This window comes from Vipera ursinii (assembly GCF_947247035.1).
Source record: "Vipera ursinii genome assembly, chromosome: 5".
Taxonomy (NCBI): Eukaryota; Metazoa; Chordata; class Lepidosauria; order Squamata; family Viperidae; genus Vipera; species Vipera ursinii.
This window is the reverse complement of record NC_139518.1, coordinates 81,489,938-81,505,560: the sequence shown is the minus strand read 5'-3', so window position 1 is coordinate 81,505,560 and position 15,623 is coordinate 81,489,938.

Below are 15,623 nucleotides of genomic sequence, written 5' to 3'. Positions count from 1 at the left end.
ATCCTCTCCTCATTTTCCCTTTTGACATCATCTTCACTTTAGGTTTTTGATAACAGGAAAAGGTTAAGTGTGGATCTCTACCACTTCACTGGGTGCCTATATTTTATTTGCCACTTTTCTCTGTATTTGTCAATTTCAATCGTCTTCTTTCTCCCCTTGGATAGAGGAGGGTGATCATTTGCTAGATTCACTTCTCTGTAAGACTAAGCTAGATGCACTCTCCTGCCAATGGGATGACTTCTGGTCTACAGTAGCATCTTTTCACGCTTCTTTGATTCCTTGCCAATATGAATTCATGAGAAGGAACACAGGAAAAATAGGCAGAGTCCTGAAATGAAAGTCTCCTATTCCTGCTAAATGACCCTGTTTTCCCTAATAGCTGAAGATATCAGTAAAACAGAGGAGGGAACCAGTCAAATGTCCTAATAAGGAGAGGGTCACTATGACATCGGGACAACAGAATTTGGCATGGCAGTGGCCTTTTCCCCATTGTATTTTGGCGTGGCACCTACATGCACCTTCACAAGTTACGTTTCCTACCCCTGTGTGTCCCCAGCCCACAAATGAGACAGGCTGATGTTGACCTCAGTTATACAGGTGTTAAAATAGTATTTTCTCTGTTTTTCACAGCACCCAAGGGTGTGGACACACCTTAAGAATTGCTTGAGGGGAAATCGTGTAACTGGGGAAAAAAGGCAGAATTGAGGTCAGTAATCCAGACAGTAAATTTCATTCCAGTATGGTGGTCTTCAGACCAATAGTGGAGGATGAACTTTTAAGTCAGCCTCCAGATTCCGAATTAATTGCTCGGTAGTTTTAACACTATTTGTATTTTAATTCAAATATTGTTCATTTTATGTATCTTTACTGACTGTATTTACAGCCCACCCGATATTATTAAACCATTAGATTTTATATATCATCTTTTAAAAACCAGGGAACAAGATAAGAGTGGAAATTTATAGGGTCATTTTACAAGCATTCCATGGGAAGAGACTTCTTTAGGGAAACCTTATGTTCTGCCATTTTTGAATGTCCTTTTCAACGGGGATTAAGAAGAGGAGGCCGCTCAATATTTATTTTGCAGGTGAATAGGAAGAAGCAGAAATCATTTTGAAAAAGTCAGTGGAACTTTACATTAGGATACCACAGAAACGAAATAGTCAGTGTGGTCATTATCCCAGGAAAAGAAGCCAGCAATGGGGTTTCCCCCCCCCAAAACTGAAATCTTCAGTCATGCTTGCATTTTGCTAAGCTGTGTTTAGTGAAGAGGAATTCCGTTTTCTTCACATAAATCTGAAGTTACAAAATCAGGATCTTATAAGACCAGATCTTATAAGCACACAGCAGGTTCTCCAACCAAGAGCTGTGTTGACTGAACAATTGTTAAATTGTGATCCTGTGCATCTTAGAACAGGGGGGGGGTCTTCAAACTTGGCCCTTGGCACGCTGGCTGAGGAATTCTGGGAATTGAAGTCCACAAGTCATAAAAGGGCCAAATATGAAGACCCCCCCCCCAGCAACCTTGACAACTTTAAGCTGTGTGGACATGCTGGCTGGGGAATTCTGGGAGTCGAAGTCCACACGACTTAATGATGTGTTCTCCATAGGTTATGGGAGAAAGCTCAAACGAAGTACCTGCCAGCCAGAAATTCAACGGATCCCGTTTCTCCAGAGCCAGCTGCTTCTTTCTAAGCGACTCTCGCCTGCTCCTCTCCTAAAGACTCCAAGTAATAAGTTTTCTTCCAGCGATCTTTCGCATACCATCCACGCAGACACCTCTAGGGCCGGGTCAGGGTCGGTCTCTGGCCAGAAAGCATCACCTGGTTGGTTTCTGCACGGCGGAAGGGAAAGTTACCCGAGCAGGGCAATGCTACTTCAAAGGGGAGGGGGCGACAACAGCAGAGACCCTCTTACCGCTGCTGCGCAAAAAAAAAAATATGGGAGGGTGAAGAGCCGGACCCACTTTTAGTTTTAACCGATTGAGCAGCCGTTGCTTTCCTCCGAGAGGACGTCTGCTGAATTACTTTGGAATGGTAAGTTATCTCCCCACCACCACCACCACCCCGAAAAGAATCCTTAAAGCAAGAGGCGCTTAAGACTTGGTGGAGCAGTGGGCTAATGCCTCCTTAAGTAACACCAGCTGCCTGCAATTAGTGCAGGTTCGAGTCCCACCAGGCTCAAGGTTGACTCAGCCTTCCATCCTTCCGAGGTAGGTCAAATGAGGACCCAGATTGTTGGGGGCAATAAGCTGACTTTGTAAAAAAAAAAATGCCGCTTTGGGGGAAGCGGGGAGCGAAAGCTCTAATAAGCAGGCATATACATAGAATGAAAGCTATTGCTAAGCACATTTGATTTGTGCTTCTTGTAACGGGATATAAGTGGGATTTTTAAAAAAAAGACTTGGGGGAAGGGGACCAGAGCAGCCCCTGGCCGCAAAGAGTTCTCTGGAAAGTCCCCCAAGGCGGAGCCTTTCCCAGTTCTTCGTCCCTCCGTCCGGCCAGCGATTCCAGAGGCTGACGTTTCGGAGCCGTGTTTTCGCGGCCGGCGGCGGAGCGCGCTCGCTCTTCGCGGCCGGCGGCGGAGCGCGCTCGCTCTTCGCCGCCGCTTCCTCTCTTTCGGGAGCCGCCGAAGGAGCGAGTCCCGCGCGGCAGTCAGGCAAAGGGAAAGCCGGTTCAGCTGACGCGCGCCGAAATATTCATTCCTCCACCCTCCCGAACAATGAGGCGGCCGCCGCCGCCGCCGTCTCCTCCTCCTCCTCCTCCTCCCGCGTGCGCCCCGCGAGCCTCCTCAGAAACCGCGCGGCCGGCTTCCCGCTCGGCTTGACGCGCCCGGCTGCTGCTCCCACCAGCGGGAGAGCGGAGCGCGCCCTCGGGTCAGCTCAGCCCCCCCCCCCGCGGGAGCCGCGCGCCGGCCCGTCTTCCCGCGCCACAAAGTTGCTCCGCTCCTCAGGCGAAGGACACGAGGCGAGGTGGGGCGTGTGTGTGTGAGGGGTGGTGGTGGTGGCGGGAGGAGGAAGAAGCGAGAATAGGGCAGGGCAGGGCGCGGGGGGAGGGGCGGCGGCGCTCTGCGGCAGGCTCCTCAGGCGAAGGCAGCTGGAGAGAGAGAGCGGACGGCGGGGCGAGCCGAGGCAGGTGACGCGGGTCGGCGGGAGGAGGCGAAGGCGCTCCGCTCTGGCGGCGGCGGCGGCCGTGCCGGCACCTCTTCGCTCCGCTCCCTACCGACCTCTTCGCCGCCACCTTCTCTTCCCGCCCAGACGCGGGAAGCGCGCCATCTCCGCTTGCCCGTCAGGTAAGGCGAAGAAGTTCCGGGCGCCTCCCGGCTCTTTTTTTTTTTTTTTTTTTTGCGCTCGCTTCTCTTGGCTGGAAGAGTTCGTCGCGGGCGTCTTTCGGGACGTCCCCGGCTCAGGTCTTCGTCACCTGCTTGCTTTGGGGGACTGCTCCTTTGTGGGGCGTTCGTGCCTTCGGGTGTTAATAACGGAAACCTCCCCCCCCCCACACACACACACACCCTCCAGCGAGGAATTAACTACTGGAGTTGTTCAAGTTGCCCCTTGAAGCGGGCGGGCTTCTTGGGAAGGGCGAGGGTGGCTGTTACTGGATGGGGCTTTTTTTCCTCATAGAACGCTCAGAAGGGAGTGCCAGGACCTTTTTTGAATGGAACTTTGTAGGGTAGGCAAGGCATGACATGTGTGAGTTCCGGCACCTTTTTTTCTTTTACAAAAAAAGCACTGGGTAACCCGATGCGCTTCCCTAGAGAGATTTCCCAAAGGGCTCGGTGGGGGGGGGGGTCTCTAGGCGCAAGTAGGGTTTACTATTTCCGAGTTAAGTCTGCGCCAGGTGGGCGGATTTTATTTACCGGCACCTTTCCAAAGGAGGTACCTTCCTGTTATCCTTCCTGGTGCGTAGTCCTAAACCCGCGAGGGAGTAAGCTGGGTTCCACAAGGGACTTGTTTCCAAGTAAACATGAGATGTCGAGATTATTGGCTTGCTAGTGCTTATGAATTGCTCCCGGGCAGCGTAAAAGCGAATTCAACCCGAAAACCAAAATAAGGAATCAGAGCAGTCGGGTTACATTAAATCGCTAATACTGAACACAGACTAATTTTATTTATATATTTTTTTTAAAAAAAAGGCTGTGCCTAACAGCGTAAAATTGGGAAAGACGCGCGTGTGTGTGTGTGCGCGCGCGGGGAAGCACAACATCACAAAAATAAAAGGATTGGCCCAGCAAAACAAAACAAAAAGTGAACTTTTAAAAATGTTTTTTTTTTGTTTGTTTGTTCTTACTCTGTGCCTAGGGAATAGATTTAATTCAGGCTTCTCTTCTTTGTCGTTAAGGCTGTTAACCGGAATTTAAGTTTGGATTAAACACGCATGGGCTTGGTTGCTCGCTAGTTTTCTTCAGCTCTCCTTGACTTGCCTGCCTGCTCAGAAATGGTTTGGAGACAAGGAAGAGAACGGCAAAAGTTGGAATTTGGGATGGAGTTAAATCAATTACATGGGGAATATTTAAGAAATGCATAGGGTTGGCATATCCTGTTCTTCCCCTTTCATTCAGGCTGGGTTTTAAGCATTTCCTGAATAAATAACCTGTACATTTTCCCCACCACTGCAACAGTTCTATATTAGGAAGTGATCCAGCTGTAAAAGACCCATGAGGCTGCAGACTAAAGCCATTAAATGTAGCATCCAAAGAGCTGGCACAATTATTTAGCAAAGAAGTTGAAGCTTGGCAGTTAAGATGGTCTGATGGAAAAAAAATAAATAAATTGCAGGGTTCCTGAGTTTTTAAAGATGGTTAGAAGAACTCCTCTTAATGCTGCAGCTTCAGTGCCCTTACCAATGTGATACGGTTAAGAGGATCCTCTTGAAAACAAATGAAACTGGGTACTCTGGATAGACCTTAAGTAGTGGAAAGGTTATATCACCATTAGGTTTTACTTGATGGCACTCGTTAAACTGGTGGCGGCAGCTGGGAGCATAATTTCTCTGTCTAAATTAGTTTATCACAACGACAACTAATTAGCATTCTGGCCAGGTGACTTTGCCCTTTCACTGTGGCTGCCTTTCTAATCGTTCAGGTCGCTTGCTTGTAAATTGTGTTTTTATTCCCAGGAGACATCTTTGTATCTTTGGGACTGCAATGCTCTTAAGCACATCTATTTGAAATTACAACTCGAGGAAAAGTTATGTATGGGAAAGAGGTCCTGAAATAGGAAGCACCACAACAGGACTTCATGGATCTGAGGTCCAAGGGAAGGGTGGCTATCTTGCTACCTTCTAGACCGGGGGTCTTCAAACTTGGCCCTTTTATGACTTGTGGACTTCAACTCCCAGAATTCTTCAGCCAGTGTGCCTGGCTGAGGAATTCTGGGAGTTGAAGTCCACAAGTCATAAAAGGGCCAAGTTTGAAGATCCCTGGGCTAAGGTTTCTGTAACTTGCCACACCCCCTTGAGACCTACAGATGTTTTTAGTGGACCAAAAGCCCTGGGCAATAGTGTTTTCTGGATCAGGTGTGTGTTTCTCAGGCTGGGTGAAGATTGCTGAGAACTGTCATTTTTCCGTCTTCCTGCTTTTTTCACGCTGAAGGGATATGTCTGCTTTTTTCCCAGGTTATGAAGTTCACAGCTACTTCAGTCGCTATTCCCCACCCTTGGTTGCTAGAGCCCATCATTCAAATTGCCCTGTGTAACTATTCTTAGCATTGGGGTGCATAGATGATGGTATAAGAACACCAGACATTTTAAAAGTGAGAGATCTCTCTTTCTGAAAGACTAATAAATAAGTCCAGTAAATATTGACAGGACTAGGTGACAGATTGAGTAAGCTACTTCTTGTCATGGGATGGAAAAGCAGGTTGAGGTCAAAAGCAACAGAGAACAAGCACACTTCATTGCTTTGTACCTGTGAGTTATAGTCCAGCTTCTCTGTGGGAAGAATGTCATTTTGACTTGTGACGATGGCCTCAGAAAACATATCAGAGGAAAGTCACATACAAAGGCTTTTCTTAAACAGTAGCCACAACTACTCATCATGGGAGTAATGTCTTATGTGTTGCACTAGGACTCTAGAAAAGCAAGTTTAAATTTCCAGTTAGCTATTAAGTTCCTTGGGTGATTTTTAGAGAGTAGATGGCTGTGGTTGTTTCATTATTTGAAATAAGTATCTGAGTGCAGAAATCAAGATAAGCACTGGATGGCAACGGAGGGATGCAGGAAAACTAATTCTGTGTTACCATGAGGTTTTTTTGCAGCTAGGAATGGTAGTTCTGACACGAAGTGGTCCTTCAGTCATATCCGATTCTCCATAATTTGATGGATAGCATTTTATTGGATCTTTTAATTGCTGCTTTTTTAAGCTTTTGTCATCAAGAAGAGTATCAACCACCTTGTCCTCTGCTAGCCTATTCTTTATTTGCCTTTAATTGTTAAAGACAACTTTCTCCAACAACTCTTGCATTACGTGTCAGAAATATTAAACTTCTTTATTATGGCTTCCAGCAGCCAGTCTGGTTTTCATTCACCCAGAATGTATTTTTTCTCTCTTGTAATTTAAGTTATTTCCAATGACTGAAAGTATTACTACAATTCATGAAGTTTTACTTCATTCTGCTTTCTCGTGATTCAGCTTTCACTGCTCTATGTTATCATTTAGAAAACCATTGTTTTGAGAATATATATGTTTATCATTAGTGTTATTCTCTACACTGTAATACCATTTCTCATTTCATATTCTGCATTAAGTTTCATAAATAAGGTGACAGTATAGAGATTCATTCCCTGTTACCAATCAGTTAGTTGTTCTATAATTGTCTTTACTGAATCATCATAGAGATCCTTCAGTAGGCAGATGAAGTGTTTTTCAGGACTATCCATGTTTTTCAGGACTATCCATAATTTGCTGATGTCAGTACACAATCAAAGAGAGCCTTGGTGGAGCAGTGGGCTGATGCCTCCTTAAGTAACACCAGCTGCCTGCAATTAGTGCAGGTTCGAGTCCCACCAGGCTCAAGGTTGACTCAGCCTTCCATCCTTCCCAAGTAGGAAAAATGAGGACCCAGATTGTTGGGGGCAATAAGCTGACTTTGTAATAATGCCGCTTGGGGTGGGTGTGAAAGCCCTAATAAGCAGGCATATACATAGAATGAAGGCTACTGCTAAGCTTGTAAGCCGCCCTGAGTCTTCAGAGAAGGGCGGGATATAAATGGAATTAAAATAAAAAATTAAAATAAAATAAAATATCCATAAAACAAATACAGATCTCTCTCTTGAAATTCCCTTGCCTTTTCCATTATCCATCGGGTGGTTAGCAATGTGATCTCAGGTGCTGCTTCTGAATCTAGCTTGAATGTCTGGGAATTCTCCTTCCATGCATTGTTGAAATCCAGACTTTAAAATTTTGAGTATCACCTTTTTAGCATTTTTTTAAATATAATTTGGTCATTCTTCAGTAGTCCTCTTTTTGTTGTCAGAATATAACTTGATATTTTCCAGTCCTTTGGCTACCATTATTTTTTTTCCCCTGTAATGGACAGTAAATAGCACATGAACTGCCATATTTTGCAAAATTTTAAATAGTTTAGCAGTCTCATCAACTCCCACAGTTTTGTTGTGAACATTAGGTCTCATTAAATTTCACTTTTTAAAATATCTCGCATATGTTCACTGACCAAACCTATGTAAGTATCATTGATTTTATGATTATTATTTTTTGGGTAGAGCTTATCTCTACATTTATGCCATCTCCTCTTTCCATCTTTCTTCTGTAGGTCATTCTATTCTTCGACTTTTATGATATCTACTTCTGAATAAATTCCCTGATTTCTGCAACTTTATTAAATAACTCTCTCGTCCTTTCCATTTTATGTTATCTTCAGTCTCTTTCCACTGCTTCTTATCTATAACGTTTTGTCGCTTCTTGATCTTGGCAAATTTTTCATTATTGCCTTCTGCTCTTCCTAGTTTTTCAGTTTTTTTTCAACATACCAGGCAGCTATTTTCCTTCTTTTAGCATTTTGGAATATTTTTACTTGTTTCATCTCTAATAATAATAATAATAATAATAATACACATTTAAATCTTGAGTCTTTCAGATAGCAAATTTAATCCATTAAATTTTGTTCTTTGTTTTCACCAGGTGATCATATAAAATATGAGGCCATATCTTATTGCTTTGGTTATTTCATTTCTTTTCCATAATCAGAACTTTTCCATCTTTGCTTGCAAATACATATAGTCAGTTTGAATTTGGTGTTTTCTCCTCAGGGATGCCCACGTACTTAGCCACTTCTTAGATTACTGGATAAGAATAGTTGCTGTAAACATTGAATTTGCTTGGCAGAACTTCACTGATTTTCCCTTTATTGTAGATGATATTTTACTTGTAGCATTTGGCATCCCAGTTTCCTATAATTAGCACAACTTTTTTTGTGTGCGTTGGGTTGAGAGGATGTTGCAAGTTACCATTACAACTGTTTACTTTCTTCTGCTTTTCCATCTGGAATATTTTGATGGATCATGATACCACTGATTGGCCTGTCTTGGATCATATTGAGATTTCCCTGTACTACAGTTCACTGAATTAACCTAACTGCCTGGATTCTCACAACACACCGAATCATAAAATGGCCATGCTGCTTGCATTCGCATTATACGCTGAGCCACAGATGATACTTTATTGAATGCAGCAATTGCTCCTAAAGGTGACCTGCCTCATAATATTATTGCGAGGATAAAATGTTGTGGGAACTATTTATACTTTTGCTCCTGGAGAAACAGCAGGATGCAAATGTAAGAAGAATGCTTTTTGTACATCAAAGATTTATTTATGCAGCCTTCAGGATTATATATTTATTTTTAAAATAAATATTTTTTAAAATAAATGTCCTTCAAGTTGAGATGGACTTTTAATTACAATACAGATGTTTATTGTTCTTGATTGATTATGACATCACGTTAGTCTCAGCTCTTAATGACTGCATAGATCAGGGGTAGGCAACCTTGGCTCTTTTATGACTCATGGACTTTAACTCCCAGAATTGTGGGAGTTGAAGTCCATGAGTCATAAAAGAGCCAAGGTTGCCTACCCCTGACATAGATACACCATCTCCAGTACGATCTATTCTCAAATTAGTCCTCTTTCTGTTTTATTTGAGTTCATCCACCTTGTTGCTGGTCATGCTTTTTTCTCTTTCATTCTACCTTCCCCAGCACTATAGATTTCCCAAGAGAGAAGATATTAATTAATGTGGTCAAATGATCTACTTATTTATTTTCTTGGCTATCAATGGTGTTCTGATGGGGTCTGAGAATATTTTCTTCAATGCGAATCTCAACACTCTAAACATGTGTCTTAGTAATTTCATTGGCAAGAATATAGAAGTGCTTTGACAAGCCTTCTTCCATGTTTTTTTTAAAAAGTTTCAATTCCTGGTTTGATTCCCTGTGTTGTTGGGATTTCCTAGTGATCTATGAAGTTCAGTAATGATCCAAGTATTAATCAGGTTCATCTGAACTGATAGAGCTGCCACAGATCTGACTTGTGATACCAAAATCCTTTTGCAGTTGATCAGTAATTCATTTGTCTCCTGATAATGCTGATGAAAAAGGGGCAAAAAAGAATAGATTTGGTGAAAGTTAAGAAAAGAATAAGGGGGAATGAAAATAAAATTAAGCCACTAGCTGTACTAGATGGCGCTATCATTTTTCCAGAGACACCACCCATCTTATTTTTATTTTTATTTTTTGAGGGAGAAAGGGGGATAAGAGAGGCTCGGTGGAATACATCAGGCTTATTCTTAATTATTAAAAATATTATATTATTGGTTGTGAAAACCTTTACTTAAGCATGCATCCAGAGCTCCAATTACCTTGCCATCTAGAGCCTTTAAAACGGGTTTTCAAACTTGGCCCTTTTATGAGTTGTGGACTTCAACTCCCAGAATTCCTCAGCCAGTCATGCTGGCTGAGGAATTCTGGGAGTTGAAGTCCACAACTCATAAAAGGGCCAAGTTTGAAGACCCCTGCTTTAAAATATTACTTGTATGCAACATGGGCTCCTTCCCCAAAACTGAGAATATCCAATAATGGATGATATATTGCATTTACCGGTACATTTATTTGTAGTGAGTTTACTGTAGCACTTCCTAGGTCTAGCATCTTTTCGAAGTTAGGTAGCAAAGAGTGTTAAAGATATAGCCTTTCACATAGCAACATTAGATAGTGGCTGGTGTCTCTCTGCAATAATACCTTTTATACTATGGTATTGAGTTTACCAAATGTGGAAGAGTGGTGCACACTTTTAAAAACATAAAGGTACTATAACTTGCACTTCCTTCAAGTAGTAGTTTTAATTTGTTAAGAGGAGAGAAAAAGAATTTTTAAAAAATCTGCTTTCTGCCAGATGTGGCAAAGAAAATGCAAATTTGGCCTTTGCAACTTTGTCAGCTGATGCTCTGGTCAGCTGTTCTTTTTTGTATAGGAAAATCAAATAGAGTTTGCAATGGCATCATTTTGGCATGAAGAGGAATTTATATTTCAATTTTGTATGAGAAAGATTGAGACGAGACCAGCATTTTTGACAACATGTTTTTAAGAAGAGACTGGACAGCCATTTGTCTGAAATGGTATAGAGTTTCCTGCAGGGGGTTGTACTAGATGACCTCCAAGGTCCCTTCCAACTTATTATTATTATAAAACTTATTCATAAAACATGAAACTCAGTCAACTGAACACTCAAACTGACTGGCACTAATGGTTGACACGGGTTGCTGCCAGCATTCTAGGTATCAACCAGGTATCTCCTTAAAATGTAAGATGTTCCGAGTAGAGCAGTTTTTTGTAGCTTTGCTGGAGTTATTGCAGGAAGCTGCAATTTCTTGATGTATTTTGCAAAGTTTTTGGACATAGTTCCCAGTACCCCGATGACAGTGGGTATCACTGTTACATGTTTCATCCATAATCACGCAGTTTCGATGGCCAGGTCATGGTATTTCTTAATTTTTTCCAGTTCTTTTTCTTCGACTCTGGCATCTCTTGGTACAGCAATATCAATCAACTTGTTGTTGCTGTTATTATTTCAGTTGTACTTTGTGACCAAATATAATAATTCCAGGAACGGTAAGTGTAGGAAGTCATGTTTTGACCAGTTGATGCCCCCTGTTTCTGGAATTACCTTCTTGCAAGTTGGCTTAGGGGAAATGAAATATACCATTCAAATATGAACTACTTATCATTTTGCATTTGGCCCTTTGAAGCAAACTGGGACCAAGGAAATGGCACCGGAGTTTACACTTGTTAAAAAATTGTTGCTTCCTGAGCATGCTCACTTATGCAATAACTTTCAGACCTCTTCATCCTCCCATTTGAGAATGGTAATAGTTATGCTAAAGAAAAGGAATACTTGGATTGCTAGCATATAAACTCTGCATTCATCTCCCCGAGGGTGAAATGTTCAGTTTAATCTCCTTTGGATCATAGGTGAATAACAGTAACCTTATTTTGCACTGCTAAAAAGATACCACTACGCGCAGGCGAACTGGTGGTGTCAGAACTAGAAGTGAAAATGTGAACGAAGGTGGAAATGAATTAACCTTTGGAAAGTTGTTTGCATATTAAAGTTATGGGAACTGATTTGCTGAGTCAGATTAAAGTGTTCGGATTCCCTAAAGTAGAGGAATGTTATCTCACTATGCTTGCTAAAGGTTTTGCTGTATTTCATGGATGATGATAAAAGGAGGGTAAGAGGGTTGTAGTATGCTGTATGGAGTAGAGTTAAAAAGGAGAAGTAAGGTAGAGTTGGGCAAAGAATCCCTGAAGAATACTTTTGATGTTTTGGAGCACTGAAGACCCAAACCCATTTCATCATTTTTGATAATATATTTTACGCGTGGATTTTTTTGAGGAGAGGCTAACAATGACCTGGTCTTTAAAACTAACGGAAATGGAAATGAATGTTTCTGCCTTTTTGTTGTTGTTGTTAAAGTTCAAAATTGCCCTGGAATGGCTTTTCCCCATCTGGGATGTTGCATATTTTTTTTAAAAAAAAGTTTTATATTTTAGTTGACTCTTTAATGTTCATTCTATCTAATTATCATTTTTATGCATCTCAAAACCTGGGGATGTATTAAATTGTACATTTATTTACAGACATGCACAAGATAGATAGATAGATAGATAGATAGATAGATAGATAGATAGATAGATAGATAGATAGATAGGGATAGGGATAGGGATAGGGATAAAGAAACCACACATTTGCTGTTTGGCTAGATGAACAAAGGTATTCCTGGATGAGAGGAAGAAACTGCAGTCCTATACATATCTATTCAACAGTAAACCTGAGACTGTACACTTTTACAGACTTTGAAGACAGCTGATGGAACTCAATAGAGGTACATATGGAGCTGGCAATTGAGACAGATGACCTTGGGACGGCATATTGCCCTCACCTTAATTTCATATTGTTCCTCAGCAAAAGCAACCTGTCTCTTCTCTTAACAATTTGCAGCACAAAGAGAGAAAAAAGTCCTGACCTAAAGATAAAGAATGGTACCACCTCTTTCTTAATCCCAGCTACTTTTGCCATGATGCCTCCAGTACATTATACCTACAGAAAGGTAATCCTCATCAGAACAATGGTTGCTTGTACTGGGAATATAGGCTTGTATTATGATTTTTTACTTAATGTATCTGTAGATTTAGCTGAACTGATGACTGGAAACAAATGCTACAACTGTTTTGTTTGCATTTTGTTTAGAGATATCATATGGAATCTGCTAATAGAGCTAGATATTACTGCATTTACCAGTTAGGAAGACAAATTGCTTACCCCTATAAAATGGGTCTGGGGAAAAGGTTGACTTGCGTTTGCTGAAAAGAGTAGGTCAGTTGAAAGAAACAAATGGTTGGGTGTTGAAGATGTTTGCTGATATCACTGTTGAAGCATAGCTGAGAATTAGAATTAGGAATACAGTAGAACAGAGAGTAGAGTTAAGAATAGAATAGAATAGAATAGAATAGAATAGAATAGAATAGAATAGAATAGAATAAGGATAGGATAGGACAAGGAATAGGAATAGGAATAGGAATAGGAATAGGAATAGGAATAGGAATAGAATGTGATTGGACACACAAATTTGCCTCTGGTGCATAAGCTCTCAGTGTACATAGAAACAACAAAATAATATAATCATAAGATAACAATAAAAGGTAAAGGTAAAGGTTCCCCCGCACATGCATGCTAGTCATTTCCAACTCTAGGGGCCGGTGCTCATCTCCGTTTCAAAGCTGAAGAGCCAGCGCTTGTCCGAGGACGTCTCTGTGGTCATGTGGCCGGCATGACTAGACGCCAAAGGCGCACGGAACGCTGTTACCTTCCCACCGGAGTGGTCCCTATTTTTCTACTTGCATTTTTACATGCTTTCGAACTGCTAGGTTGGCAGAAGCTGGGACGAGTAACAGGCGCTCAGTCTGTTACGCGGCACTCAGGATTTGACCCGCCAAACTGCCGACCTTCTGATCGACAAGCTCAGCGTCCTAACCCACTGAGCCATCGCATCCGTTTTAAGATAACAATAGTAGAAGTTAAAAGGAAAGAGGAGAAGGATTGTAGTAATACAATCCTACTACATGGGTAAATATCTTTAGGCATAAGATGGTGCTGTGGGATGGCTGTGTTTTGGAAACTCTGTTTGGGAGAAGCTGGCTGTTTAGTGGAGTTTTACTTTTTTTATAATACATAAAAAGAGTTTTTCTCCCTTTTCATAGACTCTTAAGGTTTGAGCACTCAGCTGACATTGGGCCCATTCCCTGTTGCATTTCATTTTCAGTTCACTGTAGTTATTTCTTCAAGCTTCATCTCCATCCCATTTTAGTTCCTGGTTTTGCTGTCTTCTGTTTGCACGACAGCTATCTCTATTCTGTGATTTGTTATGCTTGTTTGACATTTTTGCTGGAAGGAGGGAGGCAGATAAGTAGTGATGTGCATGTGAGGGTGATTTTATGTCTCTGGGAGAGAATGTCTTGCTGTGGGTTGATTAATTGATCAAATTTATAGGGCCACCCATTTCAGATGAAATGACTCTGGGTGGCATTCAAATCAAATCAAATAACGAATATATAAAAATCATATATAAATATGATAATGTAGGAAAAAATCTAATACACTTTAAAATCATTGTTAAAATTAAAATATTAAAAATTAAAAATATACAAACCACAAGGCACAGAGAGAGGAACCACAATAGTGGATCAACATAAGAATATTTCCAATTCTTCTTTTCCATAACCAGATCTTGAGGGACTTCTAGACTAGAACATTAACAGGATGGAACTAATTCTCTCTCTCTCTCTCTCTCTCTCTCTCTCTCTCTCTCTCTCTCTCTCTCTCTCTCTCTGTGTGTGTGTGTGTGTGTGTGTGTGTGTGTGTACTTCACACACACACACACACACACACAAACTATGACAGAGAAGGTTAATCTTCTAGCACTCATCACATATCCCTAGCAGATGATACCCACAACATGCCTTCACTGCAGATTAAAGGGGAATCAGTTTATTTTATAAATGGAATATATTATATGATGGATTTTACAAAATTTTGCCAATTTTTCTGTCAATTATTATTTTTGTTGGATGATCTTAAATATCTAACCATATACGGAAAGAACTTTTTTCATCAGGAATTTTTAACTGATAGTTAAATAGGAATAACCTCTGTAGTTTTCAATTTGATGGGAGAAAAATCTATGTCTCCAGGAGTCAGAAATACTTAATGACCGATAATCAGTCAATCTGTAGAGTTTCCTACTTTCACTAAGCCATGCATAAGGGAGCCTGATGGTGCAGTGGTTGGAATGCAGTATTGCAAACAAACTCTGCCCACAGTCAGGAGTTCAATCCTGATGGGGTCAAAGTTTAGTTATTGGATTTACAGTATATACTTATATATTTTTATTATACTTATTATTTTTTATTATACTTATATATATTTATATACTTATATATATATACTTATATATATTTATATATTTATATATATTAAAGTTGACTCACCCTTCCATCCTTCCAAGATCGGAATTGTTGGGAGCAATATACTCACATTGTAAACTGCCAAGAGAGTGCTGTAAAGCACTATGGGGCAGTATATAAGTGTACATGCTATTGCTATAAATTAAATACTATTATACAGTATTATAATTTGTTTTGCTCTGCCTTTTTTGTTTTCTTTACTAGAAGAAAATTCTAAAATACTCTATTTGCTAGTCACTAAATTTTTACTAAAATTCTGCATTTACTTTTAGGTTGAATCATGGTCCCATCAGGACAAACTTTGTATGTCATATCTCCTAGAAAATCTCTACCTAGATTAGCTTCTGCAGACCACTGCTAGCATGAGCTATTTATTGTGATTTATTATGTGCTGTTCCTTGCTAGGGATTATTCTGGTTAAAATGACAAAAAAGTTTTTTTAAAATATAAACAAATAATGTGGAAAAGCACAACAGTAATATGTATAGCATTTCCACACTGTGTATTGATTCCCATTGAAGAGAGCTGCAGAAGAAATTTACCCAGTTAAGACACTCAATTAAATGACATATTTCTCAATAATGGCCCATA